The sequence below is a fragment of the Oreochromis niloticus genome, linkage group LG17 (assembly GCF_001858045.2).
Source record: "Oreochromis niloticus isolate F11D_XX linkage group LG17, O_niloticus_UMD_NMBU, whole genome shotgun sequence".
Classification (NCBI taxonomy): Eukaryota; Metazoa; Chordata; class Actinopteri; order Cichliformes; family Cichlidae; genus Oreochromis; species Oreochromis niloticus.
In genome coordinates, this window is record NC_031981.2 from 30,482,825 (window position 1) to 30,510,469 (window position 27,645).

General features: G+C 41.2%; 2 long non-coding RNA genes across 9 annotated transcripts in view; one reads left to right on the forward strand and one right to left on the reverse strand.

Annotated features, from left to right (window-relative positions):
* LOC102077325 (uncharacterized) overlaps positions 1-27,645 on the forward strand; it is a 176,126-nt gene that overhangs the window by 142,463 nt on the left and 6,018 nt on the right. For 5 of the 8 annotated variants that reach the window (XR_003214583.1, XR_003214584.1, XR_003214581.1 and 2 more), the window contains 2 exons: positions 14,631-14,703; positions 21,770-21,901. This is a non-coding gene — a long non-coding RNA (uncharacterized LOC102077325). The remainder of the gene's footprint in view (positions 1-14,630; positions 14,704-21,769; positions 21,902-27,645) is intronic. The other 3 variants (XR_003214582.1, XR_003214586.1, XR_003214580.1) reach the window with 1 other exon arrangement.
* On the reverse strand, positions 1,907-7,336 carry LOC102077267 (uncharacterized). The gene is made up of 2 exons (XR_267518.2): positions 7,198-7,336; positions 1,907-2,148 (listed from the first exon to the last, which is right to left on the reverse strand). It is a non-coding gene; the product is annotated as an uncharacterized LOC102077267 (long non-coding RNA).

The following is a 27,645-nucleotide window of genomic DNA, read 5'->3' on the forward strand; positions in this document are numbered from 1 at the left end:
AAACAATAAAATACCGATTGCACAGGAAACACACGGCAGACAAATTCTGATTGATTTGAATTTCTGCACCAGATTTGCGCGCATGAAGCCAACGATGAGTGTGGCAGCGACATATTGTTTCATGTCAGAATGAGAGTAGCTGACAGGTTTACTGTCAGGAGTCTGTTTCTGTCCGGGCACCATAGCTGGAGGTGGTTTGCAGGCATTCGGAGACTCTTTGATAGAGAAGGCTGTTGAGCTGATGGGACTGAATCATCATTAACAAGCCAACAGACACAGGAACCCCCACCACCACCACCCTCCCTCCTCTGGTCTCATTTCCCAGCATAGACACTAACCTCTTTCACTCTGTCATCAGCCCAACTCTCTCCCTCTCTCTCCACCAAGTCCAGCACAACAGCACAGTCCATTGTTCCCTGGCCCCCCGTCCCTCTGCCTGGCCCCCCGACCCAACTGTTGACCAACAACTACACTCGCACATTAAATCGGGAGGGGGGCGGCGGGTGCTGTCCTATTTTAGAATATGACACATCTAGAAATGCATGCTGAGAAAAAAAAGTGGGGCTAAATGGGAGAAAAGGTGTAGTTTTAGTGTTTTAGTACAGCAGGAAGGCCGACCAAATGATACTAAAGAGCATACACCAATCATGAAGATAGTTCTAGAACAGATATAAAAATATATATTAAAAACAGTCTGATATTTTGCAGACTGGTCCAACGCAGTTAGCTCATCTGGCCTTAAAAAAGGTTGCTTTTCAAAATAAAAGCATAGACGCACAGTCTTAAAAAAAGAAAAAAAAATCTAGCCTTTGTGTTTTTCTCAGACTGAGCTTTTTACCTATTTCTTTTTTGCTTATTTATGGATTATAAAAAATTCTTAAATGATAAATGTTAAAGCGGGCTTCAGTCTTTTCAAACCCAAGAAGAATCATGCATCAAACCTGGACACTGTCCAAACAGTACAGACAGAAAAAACACGAGAAATGTGATTACTTTTTCCAAACCCAAACAAGTGAAACAGGCTTGATCATGTCTGTTTATAGTGTTTGAATGGATGTTTCTAAACTGGGCGACCTTTTATTAGTGTATCTACAGTTTTAACAACATTTTTATACACTTTAAACAAAATACACAACTTTTACCACCCAGTGCTACTAATATTTAATTAAAGCAGTGTAATTTCAGAGGGATTCTGCTGTCATTGTTGTGGAGATTGTGACACATGTCATCAGTCAACACTGGTTTTCGTTTTTAAGGAATACTAGGAAGAAAAGGTCTTCATGACTTATATTACAACATGTCACAGAAATGGTGCAGTTCCTGAAAGCCTGCTGAGATATCAGCACAACACTTTGCTCTCCTACAAGCGCAGCGTATACATACACATAGGGCTTCTGTCTTCCCTCACTTTCCCCTTATTTTCTCTGGTCTCTAACTATCAGATAAAGGCTGAAAACATCCTCCGTGTGTCATTTGCCAAATGTTTTTATGGTTTGGGCCTCAGCAGCAGCAGGCACATTTTGATTTGCCGAGATACTGTGCGGTTATGATAACTCGTGTCGACACGCAGAACACTTTCTGCCACGTAGAAATGCCATAACTCTTCCAGTATTGAATTATTTATCTGACTCATAGCCCTCACCTTCTTTACTTACATTGAATTCTGCATCCTTAGCGAGTTTAAGCATTTTGCATCAGAGGCGTAGTCTTCACCAAACTAGAGAAGCTACAAATGTGCTGGTTCAAACTGACTGAAATTTGTCAGACAGTTCAGAGTTCAGGGAATTTATGACTCTTTATTTGGTCCAAAACAAAATCCTACTAGTGTTTTCTCCCCCTTTTTTTCAAGAATTGAAAACATACAGTCTTAAAGGAAGTTGAACATGGCATGGCATGGAGCCTTCCCTTTTTAAAATTTCTGCATTTGCTCAGCTCCGAGCGAGAGCAATTTCCTTTTATTATGCGTAAAATCTGGCTCGCTGGACGATGGTGTGGACTGTAGTGTAGATTTCGATTGATTGCATCAGTCACTATCAGGCTATTCTGGAGCTGGTGACTCTGAGGTCTCCCTCTCTTCGTCTCTCTGACAGAAGCTGTTGTTGAATGGAAGAGTGGCCTCTTTCAGTGTGGGTGTCCCCTCGGGGCCAACTGGGAGAGATAATCAGACAGGACAGTTACAGACAGACGGACGGATGGACGGATGGGCAAGCAGATGCAGTAGACTGAAGTTGTTTCTCCCAGACTCACAAGAATTTGAGACTGGGGGTTGTAATGGGGGGCGGGGTTATTATTTTCTACACGTTAAATGTTTCAGATGGTGTTTTAATTTGCTGTTTTCATTCTTCTACCTTTAAAAGTCACTCAGCAAGGTCTGAAATGCCGTCTGCAGATCTGTAGTAGATATGCAGCAAAATCTTTTGTTTTATCTCTCAAGTGGGTGCAGATTAGCTCAGATTGGACTGGATTAGATTAGAGTCTTGCTGCTTCTTGGAGCACACACACTAAACAGGAAGAAAGTAAGATTACTGTAATAATTATAAAAATATAGAAATCAGTTCTACTAATAAATGATGATATGAAAAGTCTGATTATTTCTGAAAATTTGTTGCTAAGTCAAAAGATGTCACCTTGCCTTTGATTATGTTTGCCTCAATTCTTATTTCATCCATAAAGATATAGACTTAGAAACCAGGCTTTAGTGTAACATACTATATGCTCTTATTCTTCTTTTTATCCAATCAGGAAAAGCGTTTCTCTCTAGGGAACCATAGTTCTGTAGCTGAAGAAAATGTGTCCCTTAATGTAACTGTGCACGCAGATATATTTGAGCTTTAAAGTGTTCATTGTGCACTGTTAGACTGCAATACCTGCATTTTTTTAACTACAGTTGTTCATTTATTACATTACATGACATTTATACAGTCATCACTCAGTGTGTGCCGGCGTATATTTTCTAGAAAAAAATAAATCAAAACAAAAAAATCTTCTTGGACACTGAAGCATTAACTCTTTGATTGAGTGGCTTAATCACTAATATGTGATCTTACAAGTATGATAAATGTATTAATATGAAAAAATAATCTCAACCCACCCCCTTTACTCGAGCTCATATTTCAAAAGATTGCATGATCATTACAGTGCAGCTCATTGCTGGAAGTTTCCATCACAGGTTTATAAGTACACCTGTATGTGTGTGGGTGTGCGTGCATGAGGGAGGGAGGGAGGGAGAGGGACATGGCAAATATAGGGCAAAGAGAGAGAGAGGGAGAGAGAGATGTCTGGCCTGGGTTGGGTTGGGCAGGTCAGTGCTGCAGCATTTGATTGTAAATAAGTGAGGAGTCAGTTCACACGCCGATCAAGTGACTGCCGGGAACAAGCGAGCCATTTAAATCAGGTGGCTATCTCCCTATCTGAGAGATCAGAGCCCTGTCACCCCCCCAACACACACACACACACACACACAACCTGCCTCCTCCCTGTGCTCTCGTCATTGTGTGTTGCACAGTAAAGGGACACACACACACACACACACATGCACACAAGTGAAATGACATGTCCCTCCCTGCTGGCTGTAAGGGCAGGCAGAGTGGCTGGATGAGATTTCACTGTCTCACGTTAGAAGAGGAGAGGAGGCAAGAGGAGAGAAAAGGAAAGTAGGAAAGAGGAAAGGAGAGGCGGCGAAAGGAAAGGAGAGAGAAAGAGAGAGCCCCCCCCACCCCCACCCCCCAAAAAAAGATAACATCCAGAAATCTTTCCTGTTACCAGCTTTGTCGTCTCTCAGAGTCCCTGCAAGAAGACAATGCTCGAAATCATATTTTTGTTAAACTCGTGGCACAAAAAAATCACTACAAGTCAAAGAGACTGTTTACACTGTAAATCTTGTTCAGTCTTTAAAATGTGAAGAAAAAAAATGAAGGGCAACCACAAGACATTTACAATATTTTGAATCCAGTAACGTCTCCAGATATTGTCTTTATAGGGATATAAAACAAAACCTGAGAAGATGAACTAACAATTAATTTTCAAAAGGACTGGCAGTCGATTTCCATCAACAAATGACTAAATTTGTTCCTTCAGGGCGAAATTAATCAAAACAGCCAGTACCCTCTTTGCACTGACCATACAACCCTGAGAAACCAGAGGATGCTCTGCAGCTACACTGCTTGTCACAATAAATACCTGTGAAAAATGGATCCGACACACACACACACTGCATTCACACGCGTTTTCTTTTAATGCTGCGTCTCAACAACGGCCCCCAGGGGAGTCGATGATGTGTGACAGCTGCTCCCTGTTCATATTGATTAAATGACAGCCGGGATCATTTACCGATTTACAGACTGACGGAGCTCAAACGTACAGCGCTTCCCCGAGGGAGCTTTTCGGACTGTTAGCCCGGACAGCCTGCGGTTTATGTTCACAGCCGCCGCTTTAATGCGAACATCATCCTCTATCCCACTGTGTCCCACAGGACGCACTTAAAAGATTATGCTGTTCATTTTCGATGTTCAGATCATCACTACAGTGACTTCTAAACAAGTGCAGATTAAGTCATGATGGCACGGTGGCATTGCAATGTAGTGATAAAAAAGTGATTTAAAGAAGTTTTAGTAACTGTTTGTGTTTGTTTTGCAGTTAATACCAAAAAGCTATCTTACTGCTATCTTGCTGTCAAAATCTCAGTTTCCTACCAAAAGGAATTTTAGGATTCCACAATCACTGTACGCATGAGAGGCATGACAGGAAGGGAGGAGGATAGCTGGAATTTAAGACGGCAAGGGAAAGGATGGGACAAGACTGGGATGGACTTGGCAGGATGAGGAAAGACAAGACAGGTCAGGCTTTAATGTGATAGGATAAGAAGATGCAAAATAAATCAGGGGAATACAAGAAGAGACATGAATGGCTATGAAAGGTGTGGACAGGGCAAGATAAAACTACGGTTGCAAACAAAGAGAGAAGAAACCAGACAGCAAGATGGAGGACCAGGGCCGACTGTCCCATGACTGAGAGTTTTGAGTCTCTCTGTAGACTATGTAGCCCTGGGAAAGAGCCAGGTGAAGCTGTTGAGCACAGATTAAGGCAAAGATGGATCAATCGCCTTAATATTAGGGCGCGTGAGTGACAGCAAGCCCGGGGACACAAACACCCAGACTATTGATTTTGATCTCTCTTGAATTGCTCTTCTCAAGGCATACGCATGCCGTCAAGCATTTACAGTTGCACACACATAAAATCGTGACAGACCTCATTGCTTTACCTCTGTCTGTCATTCTTTCACTATTACTGTCCAAATCAGACACAGTCCAGTTACCAGGACTTTTGTGTGAGACTCCATGGGCAGGAACATCCCTCTGGCTGTACTTCTTAATGAGCTTATAAGATATTTAAACAGTAGGAGGGAGGTCACTTTAAGGAAGCCATTAGCAATAAATTGTTGCCTACTAAGATGGTTACAGCGTGTGAAGAAGCGTAGCCCGAAAAAGTTCAAACGTGCCGATCAATGCGCGTATAAGAAATTGCAAAGTAACGGCAAATTATCCAATAACGGTAAAAAAGCAGAAGGAGGTGCTAATCCATACATATTTTTCACCAGTCCAATCTTCAGTGCTCCCAAACAAAGAAGCGTGGAAGACTCTCGAATAGTTAAAAGTATTATGGATTCATATAAAGGCTACTATTTCAACTTTCTTCCATTTACTTTGGTATGCCCGATTGCTTGAAATACTACAATATCTATTAGCCTTGGATGTGGTTGCTATGGAGAAGAAGCCATTCAGAGGCACAAATTAGAGCTGTGGAAAATTTAACATACTGCATTATTATTATCATTATTATTTTTAATGTACTTGCTTATTTCTAACTTCTGGATCATCAACAAAAACTGGCATAGACGCTTTCCTTTAAAAAAACAAACAGTGTGGCTCAGGTGGGAGAGCGGGTTTTCTACGAATGGCAAGGTCGGTGGATCGATGCCTGACTCCTCATAATCTCCTTCAGCCCGTGTACCAAAGTGTCTTCGGGAAACCTGAGTTGTTCCTGATGCAACTGTGTGAATGTGTGAGCGATTGGGTGATCGCACGAGTGAATGAGACCTGCAGAAGAAAGCACCTTGAGCACTCAACTGAGTAGAAAGGCAGCATGTAAGTGCCAGTCCATTTACAGTCACAATCCTCAGATGAAGGAGGTCATGGTTGTTGCGTGGATGGGTAGTAAATTAAAAGAAATGTTGATTACACGATGTAGTGGCTATAGATTAAGTGCATTATCTGCACTGAAATTAGTCACAAGCCTCGCTTTATATGGGCTCGAAGAAGAAGAGGAAAGAGCTTTTGTTTTTGGTCGCTTTTCCCCGTTAGCTGGGATAGACGTTGGAACAGCTGTAACTGTAACTGTGGACTGGACTAGGAAAGTGTCAAATTGTCGACCGGTAGAGAGAAACCTGCCCACTTTTTATCCTGATACATTTGTTTTAAAACCAAAACCTCTCCCCAACTGTATTAGGTGTTTTAACCTTGATTACAAAGGTTACTGCCTCTAATTAAGCAATCATTTAACAAATGTGATCCAAAAAACCTTTTGCTGTAGCCTATCAGGCTCTGTGATTGGATTTATCTCAGCGCAATGCTTCATGAAAGTTACTCTTCCAGGTTTTGTTTACACAAATTTGTGCCTTTGACAAACCTGCTCATCTTTTGTTCTGACAATTCAATCAGTCTTTTTTTTCTCCCCGAAGCTTTGGGAGCGCTTCAACTGCCTAACGCCGTCCAATGGAAACCAACAGGACTTTTCCTTCCAGATCCCTGCACAACCCACCGCAAATTATTTCTTCCATTTAAAGAAGGGAAAAAAGTGCAAAATGTGCATTTACTAAAAGTTGAATGTACACAAAGGTGAAGGAAATGTGAAACAAGCAAATAAATATATAAAAAAAGCTCCAATGTGGCAGTGGATGATGGGAGGGAAGTCTGCATTGGGAGCAGTGGCCTAATAAGGCTAAATACCAGACTGTGAATAATCTCCCAGTAAACTGTCTACTCATGAAAAACACAGAGATGCAACAGCAGCAACTCTCGCTTTCTGCCTGGCTGCCCTCCCTCCCTCTCTGCCTCCCCCCACACCCCCTCTCTACCAGTATCTTTCTCTCTGTCCACACCTCTCTCTCTCTCTCTCTCTGTCGCTCTTCTCTTTCTTTACCTCCCTCGCTCCTGCTCTCCTTCCTCCCACCTCTTCCTCGCTCCTCGTCTCGTCTCGGTAAGTAGGATAAGGCTTGGAGAGCTCTGTCGTCGTGGTAACTGCCAGAAGTATTCAGTTTGAAGTTTGAGGAGGTCAGTTTGCGGGTCAGACTAAACCCCCCTCCCCAACCACACACACACCGACACACACAGAGCCAAAGACAGAGTAGGGGTGTTGAGGGGACCCCCGTTTGGGCCTGGGCCCTTATACATGAGGGGATCCGGAGGGGGAATTGATGTATTTGGAGGGGCAAGGGCCACTGCAAAGCTCTGCTACTAAAACAGTTGTGGTGTCAGAACTTTTAGAGATTTCTCGGATCGAAATTAAGCTGATTATGAGTGATATCGGACATTGTTGTACTGGGATTTTCTGCAGCTCACTGACTTCAATCACTTTCAGTCCTTTAGTATGATGATCAGCAAACCCACACCTCGATGGGTGCTGATTTATGCTAATGGGTGTTTCAAAGCTTTTACGTCTGAAAAGTGGAAGAAATCGAAGGGAGTAAACATAAAGAAAGTGTCTGCTTTCATCTCTTATCCTTCTCTTTTTTATGAAGGAAATTTTACCCGACAGCGGATTTTGATGTCCTAACTTGTTGAAAAGTACCACCATTGTACTGACAGGAAAAATAAAAGTGCATCTAAAGCTGTTAAAGCCCATGTCTTCCCCGTCCACGTATCAGAGGAGCTGGTACAGTACTAGCAGCATACAGACACCATCCCCAAAAAACAAAATCATTAATTCTGGCCCAGCGAGGCTCAACGGTCACCAAAGCCTTGTGCTGTTGTCAATGAAACTTTGTTGTCCCGTTGACTGTAAGCCAAAGTCTCCCTGTGCACACTAACAGCTCCGGCAGTGTGTACACTCACACCTTAAACAATCTGGCTATTGGGCAGGAGTTTCAGCCTATCAGTCTCAGACAAATGCTTGCACTCGGAGCAGGCGCAGAAGCCCTCGACTGCTTCCACACTGCCGCTGCAGGTTCAGACTCCTCATCATAAACTATTGTAAAACACAAGCGAGTGAACAGGTTGTAAAGCTGAATCGGTATTAGTTGAATAACCGCTACTGGAACCTGCGCTGTGCGCGATAAACTGATTTATTCTCTTTTGGTACAACAGTCATCTGTAAAAACAAGAGATGAGTCAGGTTAACTGAGCAGATGACGAGTAAAGTTTCCGTGAATAGTGCTTCTTTCTTGTCTCAACTTCCTCCGTCTCTTAGTTTTACTTTCTTTTTTTTCTTTCCCCTCTCTTTCTCTTTCCCTATCCTGGGTGGTTTCTGATGTAAATGTTTTTAGTCAGTTGGCGGCTGAGGCTCAGCAGGTGGTCCACCAAATCCACCGTAACCCCCGGTAACCCCTGTCCAGCCAATCCAAATGCTGCCCTGCCCGCCACTGCGCTTAGTTAGCCCTGACAGGACCTTCTGTGTGTGTGCGTGGGTGAGAGAAAGAGAAGCAGCACTCAAAGGACGGGCTGTGTGCTCGGAGTGGTCATTAAAAGTTTATTAGAAGGTTTTCACATGTTGTGAAATTTGGTTTAAGGCAGATGAAGGCAGATGTGCGCACTGCATGAGTGTCTGCTGTTTGTTAGATTATCTGTTTCTCACATCCATCCATCCTTTTTTTATTGAAACAAAATGTTACCCTTTAATCATTCTGATGTGATTAATACAGCTTTTCTGAAAGATTTTGAAGAAAAACAGGTTAACTTGAAAGTGAATTCTCTATATGTGCATTTTTGAAAAATCCGACAGACTAACAGATAGATAGATAACTAACTAATATCTATGAAGGAAAAGTGCCTTCAGTAAATTTTTACCAACTAATATTTGATCATATTCAAATTTGGGACATTTTAAACTCCTTAACCTGTAAAATCTTCAAAAACTGTCAGCTTTAAAATTATGACATGTTTTTTAGGTGTAAAGTAGATAATTTAATAGGATTCTTTTTTTTTCCAAAACCATAAAAAAAACTACGATTTTGTTTATCAGATTTTACAAAATATAAAAGAATGAACTAGACTTTTTTAACCCTCATGTAGAAAACCTTGAATCATGAGACTAAACAATTTTTGGAAAGGGACAACTAAAAATTAAACTTTTTTGCATGAAATAAAACAGCCAATTCATCATTCAAGGTTATTTGAAATGAGTGCGATTAATAAGATTTAGTTCATTAATAAGACTGTTTTTCCACCAGTTTAAATAAACCCAGAGTAAACTGCTTCTTTGTGAGTGAGAAATGTAAAGTGCAGCATTATATGAGTCAAATCAAGTGAGTCTGTCAAAGATAGAAATATAGATATAGATAGAGAAGTTGACTTAAAACGTTTAAAAGAATAAAGTAAACATATGTGGACATTCAACAAAACAAACCTGCCAGTATATTAATCATCTGTATGTAAGTTTTATGCTCATAAAGAACAAAGAAAACGACAGCTATCATTTGATTATCTTTAAAGATTAAAGATGTGACAGCAGCAACCAAAAATCTCATCAGCTTACTTCAAAGACTAGTTGTTTGCAGAAATGCAGCGATTTTTAATTTTATTGGAAAATATGTCATAAAGCAGCTAAAGCTCAGTTGTAACTGCAATCTGTAGACTGCAGCTATATCATATAACACACATATGTTACTGTAATCAACACCAGGCAGGAAGAAGTTTATCTGTTCAGAACCATGCAATGTGTGCAATGAGACATAATATCATTTATTTATAAAAGAAGAGTGTCTTGTAGCAGTGTGTCGGTGTAGTGCTTATCACATTTACCCAACAAATTAAAGATCACCAGTTTTCCTGAAGGAAACACAAACCCAGGCTGAGGGAACATAGAAATACATGCCACTGAGCAAGAATTTTATTATTAACCTCAAGAGAGTAATTAGGTGAGCGAGGACATTCAGGTTGCCAGAAGTGTTGTCTAAAATCGAAGTAAAGTCAACAACACTAAAAGGAACTGAATCATGTTGCCTTGATAGTTTGAGTCCTCTTCACTTTTTCTTTTCCACAGTGCCATATGAACAGCAGCACAGTAAAACTCAGTAAAACTAAGACTTCAGTGCTAATCAGATTCCCCGTGCATCACATGTAGAGAACGGCAACCCAGGTTTCAACCTATCTACTCACTTTGAGTTTCTTTTACAAATACATTTCACCCACTGTTCATCAGAGGACAGAGCGCAGAGCCTTCCTCTGATATATTCAGGATTCACCGAAACACTTCAGGACATTGTGTTTCACCTGCATGCCAGCGTCTCCGCAGAAAGCTCACCCTGCCAAATGAATGTTTGATAAATCTTTTATGAGTTAGTCTTTCACTTCTCCTGTAGTACAAATGCACCATCGGCATCATTGTGCTCACATTTTCTCCGTTACCTCGATAACCCTTTACCTCCTGAGTGATATGTGGATGGAGATCACTTGAAGAAGGCAGTTTTCAAAAATGTTTGCGTGTCTGTGTGTGTGTGTGAGAGAGAGAGAGAGAGAGTGAGGCAGTGGATTGATGGATATAAACGTCTGTGCTATCATCAGCTTTGATTGGCTTTGAGTGGCTCTGAGTGCTGGGTCCATCCCAACCGCTTTCTGGGGTCCTTAGGAGCAGTGGGTTCCTGTGTGTGTGTGTGTGTGTGTGTGTGTGTGTGTGTGTTGTGTGTGTGTGCTTGATGTTCATGCCTGTTTGCTGTCCTTTTTTTTCTCGTGGTATTTCTGTGTGTAGATATTAAGCCCTTGTATGACCTGCAAAGTACAAAACCATACGAGGGCATCAAGCAGGATGAGTGGTTTTTAGAGACTGCTATTCAAACAGAGGATGTAGGGTGAAACTGCGTCAGCAGGCAGCTGCTACCCTGAAGTGTCCCTTGAGCAAGTCACTGTATCCCTATCCAAGAATGAAATGGAAAAAAATTTCACTATGGGATGGTTAGGAATCATAGCTCCAGTTCTCTTTTTTTTCTTAAATATGTTCATATCAACACATTGAATGCATTAAAATGTAACATTTCTTCCCATTTGAGAAGAACTCATGCTGCAGCAGCTTCAGACTCTCAATCTTAAGGCATCCTGTTTGGTATCCTCATTTATCACCTTGAAAACTTTTTTTCCCCTGGTAAACACTTTTTTCTGGCACGTTAACGCTGACCTCGTTTCTCTTTATGGAACAAATAAAACCAACCAATAAACAATTTAGCAATAAATTAAAAAAAAAAAATGGAGTACCAATTTCCTCTAGGCTGAGGGGGAAGTGCTGTCACCCTCATTACCCGACGCCTCCCGCCCTCCTGCGAGCTGCATACATACCAAAGACATCACTAGAGGGAAGAGAAAGGCTCTCAGTTAATATTTAACCAGGCTATGTAAAGACGCAGTCAGATAGTTGAGCTTAGAAGTAAATAGACTCGTGTGTGGCACAGCAGCCTAATGGCTGACATAGATGGAAATACTGCAGCTGAAAGGAGACAGTGAAATACTCAGTATGTAGGAAAACATGTAAATACCATGAATATCATAATATACTTGTGCGTGCATGTTTTAATGTTGTCTTGGATGGATCTGAAAAAGTCAGTGTGGAAAACTTTAAGGAATTATTGAAAATTTTCTTTAACCGGTGACTGAATATCAGTTTGGTGATCATTAGTTCAAAAACAAGCTGTCATTGCTTTATAAAAATCTACAGGTCGACGACAGCGTCAAATATCTGCTAAAAAGCTCACAGTATGATGGCATAACTGCATCCCTGTGAGCCTTGTGCATCATGGATGCCTGAATGTGTGTCAAAAAGAGAGAGCGCATTTTTTTCTTTTTTTTTGGCTAAGTTGGCATTACTTGTACCATGTGTCTGCATGTGTGAGAATGTGTGTTTGTATTTGTGTTTTGTATAGAAAGTGCTGCGTGCAGTAGAACAGGGATTTGGTGCCATCAGCACAGTGATGTCAGCACACAGAGACAGACAAAGCCAGAATCCAAACCCTCTCCCAACTACCCACAATCCCGCTGGAAACTGTGGGGGGCCCAGCCCTGGGGGCCCACTGCCATTACACACACACACTTAGACGCACGTGCGTCCAAACACAGATACCCAGAATTGAACACGTATGCATTTGTGCTCACAGGTCAGTAGATGCATACATACCTGCATACGTGACAAACTGTCCACTCAGTGTATATTAGTAGAAGTAATCTTACAGGGACGGGGCCTATGATGGTAGAAATACACTGCAAATACTGGTAGTCATAATTTTTAATGCTAATTTTCACCAATTTAAACGTGATTAAACTAAAACCAACTGCACACCTTCTTTTATAGCGTGCTCCTGTAACTCCCTTGAAGGAAGTTCCACTTTTGACTTTTTAGGAAATTACAACTTACACCATCTTTGTGATAAAATTCAATTCAGTTTTATCTATATAACAACAACAATCAAACGACCCGCAATGAGCAAGCACTTGGCGACAGTGGGAAGGAATATCGAGGGGTCCAAGAATTCTTTATTTCACTTTCCAAAAATACCACCGCTGATTGGCGGTAGCCACACTGCATTATGTGAGCGTCTGTATTAACTCTGTAACGGCAGTGAGCGAGCAGTCAAATCAGAAACACACCTCTGTTTGCTTTGGCCTGGCCCTGTGCCACGCTGTGCCAGCCTCAGTCATATGCCTTGCAAATGGGGAATGACATTACTGTTTTTGTGGTGTCATTTACATTAATGTTCTGTCACTGTACCGATGCAGGTGTTAATAATGATGCAATAACAAGTTTAGACAGCAAAATGTGTGACTGATGAAAGACTAAGAGATGCTGCAAACAGCTATAAATTATTGACAGCTTAAATTCAAGCTAAAGCTATTTTGTTTAGCTAGCAGCAAAGTAAATCTTACGGTTTTCCAGCCTGTCCTCTTTCATTTTCCATTGCTCTACCTGTCCAGTCATACGAGTGCATGAGAGCACTTAGTGAGAGCACTTAAAGAGGGGATTACACACAGATTACCATTTATCCACAGCACATTTTTATGCACTTGGAAATTTTTTTAATTAGTTTTTTGGTCTGTGCATCACATATCCCGTCTTAGTAGAGTTTTGATTTATTATTATTATTGTTATTTTAATTGTTCAATGATATCTGTTTAGGTGGTGGCTCAATATTGTTGTAAAACTAAACATCTCAATCACATTTTAATTCCATATGATCGATGCCTGGATTAAAAGGCTTCTGTCTTCTTCATGAGAAAAAAAAGCAGAAAATCTCCATGTATATTCGCAAATGTATCGCCTTAAAAACGTGGTCATACACACCATGTCAAGAGACAGCCTTGAATCCCGAATCAAAATGAAACTGTAAGACTTTCTGTTTTCGTGTTGCTCTGTCCTTGTCGAGCTGTTACGCAACAATTAGCAACTGTTGCTGTTTATCTCGCCTCTCTAAATGCCCCTCTGTCCCAAACAGTAAGAGCCAGACTGGGCCTGGTAGTATGTGTGCGTGTTCGTGTGTGCGCATGTTTGAGGCTTATTTTGGGCAGTGAAATCGGCGTAACTCGGCGTACTGGACCCAAACAGTTCTTCATTATGCTGCGAGGAAGAGCCCGCTCGTACTGCCCCCTATTCAGCCAACACAGGGGCTGAAAGGGGAGCACTATGTACGTGTTTATGTACGTGCTTTTTGTTTGCACGGGTGTGCTTGTGTGTGCGTGTGTACAGTTGTATAGAGCGACTGCAGGGAGCCATATAAAGATATGTGTTGAGCGATTTCTGTCTGAGCTGTGCCCTCATCCCGCCTCCTCCTCACGCTGTCTGTCTGTGAGTGTGTGTTGTAGTGGAGTGATAACAATAGTTTCCTCTGACCCGCATAATGAGGGAGTTCCTCATATTCAGACAGCTGGCAGTGGATCTGCTGTGACGTTAGTTTTAGGCAAAGTTTGCAGTCGTTTTAACCAAAGTCACCTTTAACTTTCTGAATCTAAACTTTATTGAAGTGCACAGAGGGGAAAAAAAAAAAAGTCAGCAAGTTACTAGCCCCCGAACACTACTCGTTGCCTGGTAACACAGCCTTGCATCAGGAAACACTGGGAACTATTGTGGGTGTACAAGGATTCACTGTGAACTCTGACCTTATAGTCTCAGCAGCTTTTCACCAAGCCAGAGTGTTTTTATAAATCTCCCTTCTATGAATTCACCCACATCTGCTCTGCTAAACACACAGAATGAATGATTTTATCATGCTTCTGTACTCTGCTGATCACCCATTAAATATATCTGAGCATCTGTACGTGGCAATCTTCCTTCTGGGTCTGCTCCTAAACAGATCTCCAATTGAATACTGTAAACAAGGCAGAATACACGCTGATTTCCCTTAAAAACAACACTCCATTCTCCCCCCCCCCCCCTTCTTCTAGTGATGTAACGAGAGAGTGAAGACGCGAGTGAGAGAGCGGGACAATGGGAAACGGGATGGCAAAATGACAAATGGTAAGTTTAGGGAACACACCTAAATACACACTCTCAAACACGTACACGCACTCATGCACACAAACACACACAGAGTCCCATAGAAAAAGACAGCAATGCCTTGGAGGGTGCCAGTCATGCCCAGCTTCCGCTGCGCTCCAAATTGAGCGTGGCACAGAGTGTATGAAGTCAGCCGTCTGGAAGAGAGCCAAGCATTGTTCCTGCAAGCAGCTGGATGGTAATTACTAGAGAAGGAGAGAGTGAGTGTGAGCGAGAGAGAAGCTTTGCATCCTCACTGCTGTTGACAGATTTATATAGTAAAAGTTGCACACAAACACGCTTGAGAGTACATTGCCGGGCACTGATTTTTATTTATTAGCAACCTAAAATCAGTCACATGAAAATAGTGTTCATGATAAAAATTGCATTCAATATAGTGGGCAGAAAGCCCCCACCTCCCCACCCAACTGCTCATTTGAAGTGAAAAGAAAATGAACCCAAGATCCCTCAAATAGCTTTTACTTGTTTCAGGCAGCACATAATTTTAGTAGCAAACGTTATAATGTGGTATGCCAATATCTCTATAAAAAGTGAGCTACTCCATCTGCGCGAGGAGTGGCTAAAAGCTACTCAAATAATCTGAGAATATACACATGTATCGGTACTCAGAGCAACAGCACATTCTTTTTTTGTGTGTCCAGATTTATTAAATGGCATTAAAATAGTGTCCTAAATAACTCTTACAGGAGTGGTTAGTTTTACGAGTGATTTACAAAGGTTTTACTGTTTTCTAAACAAAGATGCAGTTAGTTCTTTTTCAAATCAAGCATAAAAAATAAGACATGGTGTTTTCCTAGCATTAAATATTGGCACAGTTAGCAGTAAACTGCGTGTCAGTGTTAGTAAATTACTTCCAGAAGTACTTCCAGGAACTTCCAGAAATATATATGCAACATCTCTGAGTTCCCAACTCTTACACACAGTCTTGTCACTGCAGTTTCTTTGTCAGTACCAATGGTACTTTGTGTTTAACACTAAAGCCTGGCCCTTAATGATTTGTGGAGTACCTTTTGAAAGCCTCCAGCTTTTGGGGGTGCGGGGAGATCTGGGGAAAGGCTAGCTAATGGTAGCACTAGCTTGGTTAGCTTGCTAATTTTGACTAGCCATAAAGAAATACGGTTAAGCAGAGAAACTGAACAGTTCTACTAGTGAAACAACACATGCCTGTTACTCAGAGCTGCCAGACCTCTACTATTGCATTTATCCAAATTAAACAGCGGCAGTATAAAGAATCAACATGTCAGATGTCACAAAGTGGGAAATTAGCTTTGTGAGAGCAAAACCCATCTTGGAGCCAAGCTGTATAAAAGACAATGTGTTTTGTTTTTAAAAGAAGCTTTAAAAAGCCCTGTCCTCAACTACTATACATTTCCTGTATGGGCTTACCTAAGACCAACTATACTATTATCAGTTTTAATCTTTCACTTCATCGCTGCATTCATACCACTGTGTGTTTATCAGTTCCAAGCATGTGTACTGTGCACATTTATCTGATATATATATATATTTTTTAAAGCTACAGATATAGCCTACATACAGTGAAGCATCTTACGCTGTAAGAAGATTAGAAGAGCAGTAGGGCAGTTAGTCAGAGAGGAGGCCTGCAAACGTCCGGGCTGGAGGAATGTGTCAACTTACTGTCAACTACATGCTGCTTTGTCATGAGACCGCAGAGCACTGGAAACACGTAAAGTTGCCTTTTTCACACCTTCGACTCCCGCCCTCTTCCTCCTCCTCCTCCTCCTCCATCACCCCCACCAACCCCCTCTTCCCTCCCCACGCACACAGTGGCAGCAGTAGCCAGGCCAGTGCTAGTGCAGCTGTGACCAGAACAATAGCATTCCTCAGGTTTTAAACGCCTGGCACTTAGATTCCTAACAGTCAAATTCCTAGCAGGGAGAAGCTGGGGGTTGCTATAGGACGCCGAGAGCTGTAAGAAGCCTTGCAAGGAGACGTACAGCTGTAAAGCACTGTGTGATTTGGGGTTTTTATGAGAGGGATGGGTTTAGGGTGGGGGACATCTCTGTCGTCTCACCTCGTGTTCTTTTCCCCCCCCTCCCTTTAGATGTGACACTTTCAACACTCCAGCTTTAGCAGTTTAGGTTGAGAGGCGTCCCGCTGCTTTGCCAGGGCATCATGTGTTGATAGAGGCACCTGTTAAGTCAACACGTTCACCGGCTTGTTTTTGGCACATGCGGCGCTGAAAACCACACAGATGTGTTGAGAGTGACACATTAGTTTTAAGAGTGTTAAATTAGGTGTTAACAAAGGACACAAACACACGCCGGTTGTTTTTCCTCCCTAATTTTGTTCACATTTTCATACAGAAAACATTTAAAAAGCTTAGATCCAAGAGATGTTCTAAACTTAAAGAATAAACGGTGATGCCAAGATGCTTGTTTTTTCTACCGTTTTCATTAACAACGTGCCTCAAAATATATATCTAATTTAAACATGCTTAATTTTTTTTTATGTTAGAGAAAACGCTAAGCCCAACATCACGTGTGCCTCTACTCTGATGGGTTTAGTCCAGCACAGCACTGAGCTGCCCCGGCTATCGGCCCAATCTGAAATAACCCCCCAAAATAACGACTCTCTCATTAACCACGCCTGTTTCACAATTTAAATATAAATGAATCTAATTTACAAAACCTTGGCTGCGATGAAGGAGACTCATTTAGAGCCAATCTAAAATTAATGAGGGCATCTGGAGAGAGAGAGAGTGGAGAAGGGGCCCAGTGTGGCTTAACAGATACTGGAGTTAACAAGCTACTGTACTTTAAACACTGGAAAATCCCCATTAATTTTAAAGTTAACACAGCACTGTACCGTGAATGGTGGAGAAGAGCTTTAATGTTACTTCAAGCACATTACGGTGACATTTTCAGACTGACTCTTGGCCTCTCGCTGTCTTAACCTCCTTTATGTTGTCATACATCAGCGTTTGTCGGTCTCTCCGTGGTCGTGCAGTATTAAATTTTCTAGACGTTTTTTAATATAATGGTCGTGAAAGTGTTCCTGCATGTGTGTGTGTGCATTCAACCCTGACACCTCCGTCTTGTCGGATTTACAGTGAAAAATCAAAGCCCTGAATAGAATAACTCACAGGAATTAAAGGAGGTAGTTTAGTTTAGTAAAACTTTGAAACATCTGTATTATTATTGTTTTTTTGTTGTTGTTGTTTTTTTACTTTGGTCTCCTGGCTACTTAATGGCACGACAGGTTTGGCAATAAATCTACCCAGGTCGTGGATTTTAGTCCATTAAAACAGCACAGTTCTCACTGACGCGCCATTTGCAACGTTCCTTTCCCCTCAGCAGCCGATGGAGTGGCCCCAGCAGATGCCAGGCAGCTCCCAGCCAGCTCCCACAGTGACTGTTTGGTTTTGCAGGTTTAATTCCCGATGGGTTCGGGTCTAGAGTGATTAGGCTGAGCCCTAAAGGCCAGCAGGCTTGTCAGGTGTCTCCACACATTAACGTTGTTCTGCTCACACCCTGAGCTGACAGCACAGCGAGGCAGAGGAGGGGTGGAGAGAAACGCTGATCCGGTGCGGTGGATGGGACAGAAGGATGGAGAGAAAGGGACAGATTGTATTGTTTGGATTGGATTGTTAGATCTTTTTTTAATTTTTTTAAAAAGAAGTTTTATTTTCATAATTTCCATGATTGGGTGGAACTTTCCTGACATTTAGGAAGTGACTTTAGCAGATAATCAGTTATGTAAAGGAGAAAATGACTATTGAAGGCTGGCAGCTCATTCATAGTAACAGAAACAATTTCTGGGTCACTTTAAAAGTATCAGTGTCTTGAATTGTTACTATTAAAACTACACCATCATTTATAAAGTGAATCTTTTAGTTTAAGTTGATAAAGATTGAAGTTAACCTGACTCCCAGGGGCATGTGCTGAAGAGTTGTGCATACAGATATGAATATTTCTGCCGCTGCGTGTAAAGAAACGCTTTTTTTCCCCTGACTTTTAGTTTCATTTTTCTTTTTGCCAGTGAAGGCAACACACTGGTGGGTGCTACCTCAACATTTTCTTTAACCTTTGACCTTAAAACCAGCTGAGTGACAACACTGCTCACTGTTCCCTGCTGGATTCAAATAAACTTGCATTGTGTCTGTGCACAAACAACTTCCTGCATGTGCAGCTTGTTAAAAAAAAAAAAGCTCTTCCTGCTTCTGACCTCCAACCCCATCCTACTCCACCCACCTCCACCGCTTACACAGCATGGGAGGGGGTGAAGGTGGCGGTGGATGGGGAGGTGGCATTAGACATAAGGTTTTGAAGTAGGGGGGAAACTTGTGTCCTGGTCTTAAGGAGTGGAGGAGGTGGACAGGGTGGCGGGAAGAGGTTGGATGAGGAGACCTGCTGAGAGGGCAGCTTATATGCGCTCCACCTTCTTCCTGCCATAACGCTCCCTCCATTTTTTTTTCACTGCCTCCTCTAACACCCCCCCCCGCCTTTAGCCTCAGGGTAAAGTACATTACATGCTTGCTAATCAAACCTCCATTACAAGTTTGGAGGGAATGGAGCAAGAATCTTCTTCTTCTTTCCCCTTTCTGCTCACTTCAGTAAACCACCTTCATCTTCACTCGCAAAGCTCTTCTTCACTTGCATGTTATGTAAGTGTCCTTGAAGTATACCAGTGATGTGCTAGCATTTAAACAAGATACAGTTTATTTTCTGGATATTTATTTGAGAAAAAAAAAATACAAGAAGCCAAAATCATCTTCTCTGACTACACGTTGATCACATGTAGCATGGCAAGCATTCCCTGTAGCGCCAGTTACAGGCAAAGAGCACAAACAGGCTCACTACCATAGACAGGCAGTTAGTCACAACAATATTACAATGCAGTAGAAAAGTAATTAAGATCAGAACTCCCAAGTTTTTATTTGAGTTTACAATTTCATTTGGGGGTTTTCTCACATTCTGACAGTGCCGAAATAAAGATGCCAAAAATTTAATGGTACTTTAACAAGGTTAAAAGCCCAGCAAGCAATGCCGCATACGTTACTAAATAAATATGTCAACAAACATATCCAGAATATTGGTAAAATAATGCAGGTAATTTATAAATCTGACATACAATGAATTCTGTTTTAATTTTCCCTTCCCATGATGCACTGTTTGTTTCTTCTTCACTCACCTCTATTCACTCTCTATATGTTCATACACCACTCTGCATTAAATCATTTATTATTATTACTCTTGACTGTCTTCACACCCAGCGGTTTATTCCTGTAAAAAGGGAGTTTTTCCTGCCAACTGTCACCAAGTGCTTGTTCATAGACGGTCATTTTAAATATTGGGGTTTTCTCTCTATTATTGTCAGACCTTTACCTTACAAAGTAAAGCACTATGAGGTGTAATGTTGTAATTTGATTTAATATAAATGAAATAAATTGAATTCATTTGCATTATTTACATTATTTTGGTGCATTTATTTGATGAACAGCATGTCACTTTAACTTTTTTCCACACTGCAGGTCCTCCATAGTTTAGGATGAGCATGGCAGGTATATGTTCATTATAATAGCTACTATTATTATTAGGGGATGTTCAGTTGAAGAAGTTTAATAATTTGCATGTTTATTTAAAGAATAACTCTTTATTATTTTTTCAATCTGGACAAAAGGTCAGGTCATGTCTTAGTTTGGTAAGAAATTGATTGTACAAATAGTGTGAAAGCAATTTTCGACATAAAATCATTAACAGTTTTATGCTGACTAGTTTGTGCTGTTTAGAAGAGTCTTGCCCACGCTTACTGTGTAACAGAACAACTGCCTTTGTTTCTAATCTCATCTCATTTCAGTTACAATTAAGCTAAACTAACAGAAGCTTTGATGGAGTAGTGCTCTGATTTGAATAAGCTGCAAAAGCCTGCTCAGAGCTCTGTGGTCTGCTTAACCATACAGGGGATCAGAGGATGAGGTCTGCACAATACCACAGTGACACATACTGGATCTACTGTACACAATATCTGGACTTACATATTAAAACCGATACACGGGAATACAAAAGACATAGCAGAGACAGTCTTAAAGAGGTAATTATGCATGCGCTGAACCAAAGCTCAATTACCATTTTTAAGAGCATGAGCTCTCCTGGCATAAATAGGCAGCTTTTGAAATATAATGCCTCGTCTTTGTTGGGCTCTGTAAACATAGGGGCAGTCATATGAGTCCACTATATTATCAGCTATTGTTATGCATAAGCTCCATGTTGGTAGTGCTATTGACCTTATTTAAAAGACAGAAATCTATAAACACAAAGTCAGTTATGAAAAAGCAAAACTACAAACTCAAATCTGACTTAAGTGTAGATGCACTGCTAATATTTTCATTTGCATATCCATCTCCCCGAGTGACTGGAAAATGCATTTTCAAGGAGATGCAAGGTGCAACATACAACTTTATTATTTGGCAACCCCCCAAAAAAGTTTCAGTATTATTTAATGCTAACATTAATTTAGCCCTCTCCTCTCAGCTGCCTCTTCTGTTGGTAATTGGATTTAGTGAACACCTGTATGAGTGTAGATCGTTTAGAGGATTATGGTCAGGGAAACCTTGAGTCACAACTAATTACAATCTATTTCTTGCTCTTACTCATTACTCTCTCACCCACACACACACACACACACATATATATATATATATATATGTATACACACACACACTGCTGGCTGTGTCCCTGATTTTTTTCTGTAAACGAAACTCAGTTGATGTAATTGCTATTTTAAGGCTTTAGTTAAACCTTTATAGCGGTAGTGCGGTAGTTTATGAGGCGTGTTGTTATTTTATGATTCTGGTTTCCCTTTACTCTTTGCTGGGTTTACATGACATTTCGTCATGTTAAAAAAAAAAAAAAACAAGATTAGCCTGAACTTGCTTTTTGTTTTGAGGAATGTAAATTATTGCTGCTCTGCAATTTTTGTTAATCTCAATGTTTTGGCTTCTACGGTGTTTATGGAAGAGCACTTATTTTCCTGTACTAAACATTGCCCGTGTTTTTCTTTACAGCTAAGTTGTTGGTCCGCTGTTCCAGCAGAGCCACCCGTGGTGTTGGGGGTCTCACAACATTTCCTCTGTGTGTCCTCTTGAGCTGAGATTGCTGCTTTGAGCCAGCAAGGAAACAAATCGAAATTTTTCCAGGTGAGAACAAGACTTTCATACTGTTGATTCTCTGTTGAAACATGTGCAATGTCATTGAGGTAACAGTAAGCACCTTTAGCTCTGAGATTAGTTTTCTGAAAAAATTATGGCACGAGGTGAAAATGTCAGTTTTGTCCCCCGACTGAGGCAGTTTTTATTGGACTCTTGTGGGAAATGTTACTAAATTTATATATTAATCTGTGTTCACAAAATGTGGGTTGTGTCCAAACCTAGTAATATACTGCTGTTCAGCTCCAGGCGGTATGTCAAAGACGTGTACTTTTGTGTCTATACTTGAAAATTGTTTGATTTGCTTCACTTGGATTAGATGAGTATTCAGTGCTTCTCTCAAAGGCTCTTCGGCTGCAAAGGAAGTCTACTGTCGTTTCAGAACCACTGCAGAGGAAGTTAAGGTGGACGGAGGGTTTCATCAGCCTCATAGACGTCAACCAATAGTTCTGAGTTAAATGCAACTGGAATATAGAAAATGAAAGTTTTATTTTAATTCCAATAATTAATCACTAATGAAAGTATGTTTGGTATAAACATACTTTTTATTTCATGGAAAATTTATAGACCATACAATAATAGAGTGAAAACCATAAAAATCAGACGGCCACATACCCAGGAACTGGATTTTGTTCACTTGGCAACAGTGAGAAGGAAACACTGTAACACTCAAACTCTTGGACATCTAACGATGATTTAAGCAAGGGTTTTTCCTCTAACCTAACAGAAATTCTAACAGTTTATTGTTGCCTGTTTCCTGCTGCCAGTACGCTCCTATGCTCCATTTAGTTGGAGAACTTGTTGAGTGCCAGTGGACACAGGACAGAAGTCTCTCCTCTCACGACGTTTCTCAAGCTCTTTAGACCTGTCTTTGAAAGTGGGAACGGAAACAAGCACACAGCCTAATTATGTGGCGTAACATGAATTTAGGTCAGTAAGTAGACGAAGCTGATGACCTAGAGCTAAACTGTCGGACAGCAGAGGAGGACTGAGGACGGCCCAGGGGTGTGTGATAAGTCAGGTGAAGCAAGAAATGAGCTAAAGGAAGAGAGAGTGACATATATAGAGAGGATATTCTCTGCCCCACAATGAAATTTAAGACAGCCGTGTAGCTCTTGACTGAACAGAGACAGAGTCTGTGTGTGTGTGTGTGTGTGTGTGTGTGTGTGTGTGTGTGTGTGTACATGAGCAATGAACAGGCTATGCTTGTCCTCAAGGCAAAGAGGTGCAGCGGCTTAAGCTTCATCAGGCATCAAGACAGAGAGACACACTTCATGTGAACAGGTGACATTTCATGAACAGTGAAGACTTGAAGGAGGGAGAAAGTAGACAGGAAGGAGGTGAAGCAGCGGGATGGGAACATAAGGGTAGAGAGGCATCCAGCAGGTGACAGGGGAGGAGCACTAAAGGGCAGCGGACAGTTCACTCAGTCCAGCTTACTGATGTGTTTAAGTAACACTGAAAGTGAAAGATAATCTAAAAAAATAACTCTTCAGTTTTTCTTTACTTTGCGTTACTGCACTGAACTTTCATTAATCTCTGTAAAGACAACCCGCCAAACAAACAGGGCTGTGTAAACTGAGATTGTTTTCTTGGACTTTGCACTGATACTGAACCCAGTAGGCTACTTGTCAGCGAGGGCAACATTTTCCTCTTAACTTAACTCGATGTCCAAAAGAGAAAATTTGTCTCGAGGCAAGTGAAACACACAAAGACATAAATTATGAAAAGAAAGACCAAAAAAAAGAGAAACAAACAAACTGATTGTCACAAAGAACAATTTGCAATCCAGTTTTGTCTTTTTTTAAATAGAGGAGTCAGCATCAGGTGACTCATGCTAAACACGTGAACGTGAGACAAAAGGTCTCGTTGTTGATGTTGTGAAGAAAAGCTCAAACTCTGAAGAGGACGTCTTAAATCATTCACAAATAAAATGACTAATTATCGGTCTGCACACTATTCCAACCCCCAGGTTTTTTTTCTTTACTATTACAATACGCTACTTAATATCCTGCTGAAATGATACAGCCAGGACTATGACAGTATAGATGACTGTGCCCCCAGATGACAGTGACATTACGGCAATATTTGTTCACAGAATGTTCACCAGCTATTAAACAAGTCGTGATAGTTAAACTGTTAAAGCATAACAACTATAGCCTGGTTTGGAAAAAAAGATTGTCTTACAAGATCCACCTTAGAAATTTTTTAACTTCATCAGCAGATAAAATAAAATAATGCCTACTGTATTGTCAGGGCACTCAAAACAGATCATTGTTGGTAGTAGGAATAAGTGCTCGTGTTTGAAAAAAGAAGAAAAAAAAGACCTGAAAAGCAGTGAGAAGTTTCACTTAAAACTTTTACTTTTTCAGCCTTGTGTTAGGGTGGAGGAGTCCCGCTTTTGTTGTCGCTAAATTCAGTTGAAAAGACTTTGTGATTTGCACAGAGAATCCATTCCTGTCGCAAAATCGCTTCATTCCAGCTCCGAAAATAATGACGCTAATCATCGCAGCAAATATCTGTGACCGTGAGGACTTTAGAACAAAGCGCTGTTGTTTTTCTGCTCCACTGCTGCATCACTTTCTGATGTAGCCGCTGAAGCAGGTGCAGTTTTATTTTAAAATTGTGGCCGGTCCAAGGGTTGGTGAGATGAGGATAGGGGGAGGAAGTGAGTGATGGACAGCTAGAGGGGAGTGAGGTGGTGGTGGTGGAGGGGGTGATGGAGGGCAGCAGAAACTTCCCATGCTGGCCTCCCAGTGTGGCTACGTAATGAGGGCAAGGGACACGCACACACACACGCACGCACACTCGCAGACACACACTCGAGGCTGAGCATGGCCCCACGGCTGATTAGCGGCACACAAAGGCCCCAAACAGAAGTAGCAGAGAAAACACAATGGGAGCAGGGCCTCAAGGCGTGGTTTACTTCTGCCCCGAGGGAGGGGGCGAGAGAGGTAGAGAGAGAGGGGAGAAGAGAGAGAGACATGGTCCCACTGTGCTGGATAGGCAACAGGAGGCAGGGAGGAGGGGGTTCAGTGGGGTTAGAAAAGTGACAGAAGCAGAGAGGAGTTTTGTTTTTGTCCTGATAAAGACATGACGAATTTCTGCTGAGTTCTGTTTAGTGACTTCGGCATCAGGTGACTTAAAAAACATGAATCGTGCGATAGTGAGTTAGCAAATATTAACGCACGGGTGGGGAAGGCTGATTAGTGCAGTTCACAGGAAGAAATAATCCGCATTCCTCAATATTTTCTCCACTCCAATTAAATCGTTTCTGGCCAGTACTTGTGCTCTTTTCCCAAGTTGCAATTTACACAACTTACAAAAGCGTGATTTACACTAAAAAATCTATTTTACTGCTTTAAATGCTAAATGGGGGCAACAATTTGAGTTTTAAAGCTATCAGATAAAAAAAACACCAAGACAAGTTCAAAAGTTGTGTGTTAGTAGATGCTAAATATAATTCCTTTAAGACTGCACGCTAACATATATTTGAGTAATCTTATTACTCACTGTGACTGTGAGGTGGGTCGTGCTAGTGCTTCTTTCTCTCCTTTTACTAACTTGCAACACATTCCTGCTTCTGTCCTTCCCAGAAGAAAGTTAGACGAAAACTGTCACGTTAGACAATCCAAACTTTCCTGCTTAACTCTAAAATCTTTTGTCTGCCTACTTTCACTCCTACGCGGGCCCACTCCCACCTCTGCAGGTCGTACCCACTGCCTCCTCTTTCTCTTTGTCTGTCAATACACGCACACAGAGGCTGCACCGCGCACACCTGCAGTCTGTATAACTCCATAAACTAGTTAAGATAAGTAATTGGTGTGTTTGTCATAAATTCACAGTAATGGCTGTGAGTGTAATAAACTCTGCTCTCACTGGACGTTCTTGATTATTATTTTTTCATTCATTTATTCACAACTGCCTCCGTAACTAACTCACAAACCCTTTTGTGATATACTTCAGTTAACTTTATTTAAACATTCATCCATACATTTTCTAAACTGTTACACCCACAGGACACCTGTCCACTACGAGACATTAAACATCCCTAGTATGTTTTGAGAAGGTTATTTTATGCTTTTATGTTAAGTACTTTTTCTATTTGATTGTAGTGTGTTTTTAGTTGAGTAACATTTCAGTTATGTAACAGTAATTCTGCTTTAGTAGCAATTTTCATTACACTTTCCACCATTATTAATGGAGACTTCCCCTCAGAAAAAGGCTCACTCTGTCATTTATGCTTGATGTTATTAAATCCTACATTGCAAAAAATATGCATAAAAACATGGAAAATGTCCTTGTAAATTTTTTTAATGGAGGTTTCTGTAAATGGTAAATTGTACCACTGTATTTTATTTATTTATGTATTTTATTGTATGTTTACTTCAAACCAAAGTCTTTTCCTTACATTAACCAAGAAGTGCTGCTACCTAAACCTAACCAAATGCTGAATGACAGTAAAAGTTACTGGGGAGTAAAAGTCCATTCATTTTCTTCTGTTTGCCCTCATCAGGGTGTTTTGGGGGTGCTGGAGCCTATCGCAGCTGCCATAGGGTGATAGGCAGGGTACACCCTGGACAGATCACCAGTCTGTCGTTGGGCTAATGTCTAGAGCCAGGACCCCATTCACACTCATATTCACACCTATATCCAGTTTAGAATCACCAGTTAACCTCACACCATATATGTCAATGCGAGGAAACCATATTTTTTAGAGAGAAGCCACACAGACGTGGGGAGAACATGCGAGCTCCACACAGTAAGGCCCCAGCTGCTGGTGGATTCAAACCCAGGACCTCCTTGCTCTGAGGTGTTGGTGTTAACCACCACCCAAGGGAGTAAAAGTGAAACTCAAAAATGGTAGAAAGCTGCGAGACTGGAGCCAGGTGTGTTTGTGAAACCACAACCCCACCTGCCTCCTGATGTGGACTCTCTGGGTCCTTTGGAGTGGAAACAGCACTGTATGTCATTTTAGGAAGGCTTACTCACGTGGGCCTTTTCAGACAGTAGAAACAAATGACCGACACGGTCGTTTTAGTCACACAACTTACTGTACATGTAAGAAAAGCTTATAGCATGTTGCTCGTTTATCACAGGACCGCACCACAAACTCAAAGCCTAACAACCTGTCACATGAGCGTTACATGGCGTGAAGACGAAAATGAAATTCATGAACATAACACAACAAGCCAGAGACATTAATCAACCTCACGGTTACACGAGTGTCATTGCTGCAGCTTTTAATTATGTAACATTGCTTTGTACACAAATTCCCTTAATCTTTGTACATGGGTACAAAGACATACCTTGTAATTATCAGCTTCAATTTTCTCATGCACAGAATAGGTTGGATGACAATGGCTGTAATTTCTATTCCAGAATGACTGAAAGAAGAAGAATGCTGGTAATGACAAATAAACATTTAATTATTACAAATGTGGTGGAAAGGCTTTTGGAGAAGTGCATCAAAGAAAAGGCCAAGATTATAATGTGAGACAAGTCCATTGACAATTGGTTTCAAGTTTTGGTGACTCAAGGTTGCCTGTTTTAAAATCAGGACAACTCTCTGATGCCCACAACTCCAGTTTATACACCATCAATTTGAAAACAACAGGACGCCGCATAGTGCTACCTGTTATCTCAAACTCAGTGCTGCTCCTGAGTTTCTTGCTACCTTACCTGTCTGATTATTGGGGTCTCCTTTATTATTGTAGACTTTTTACCCTACAATA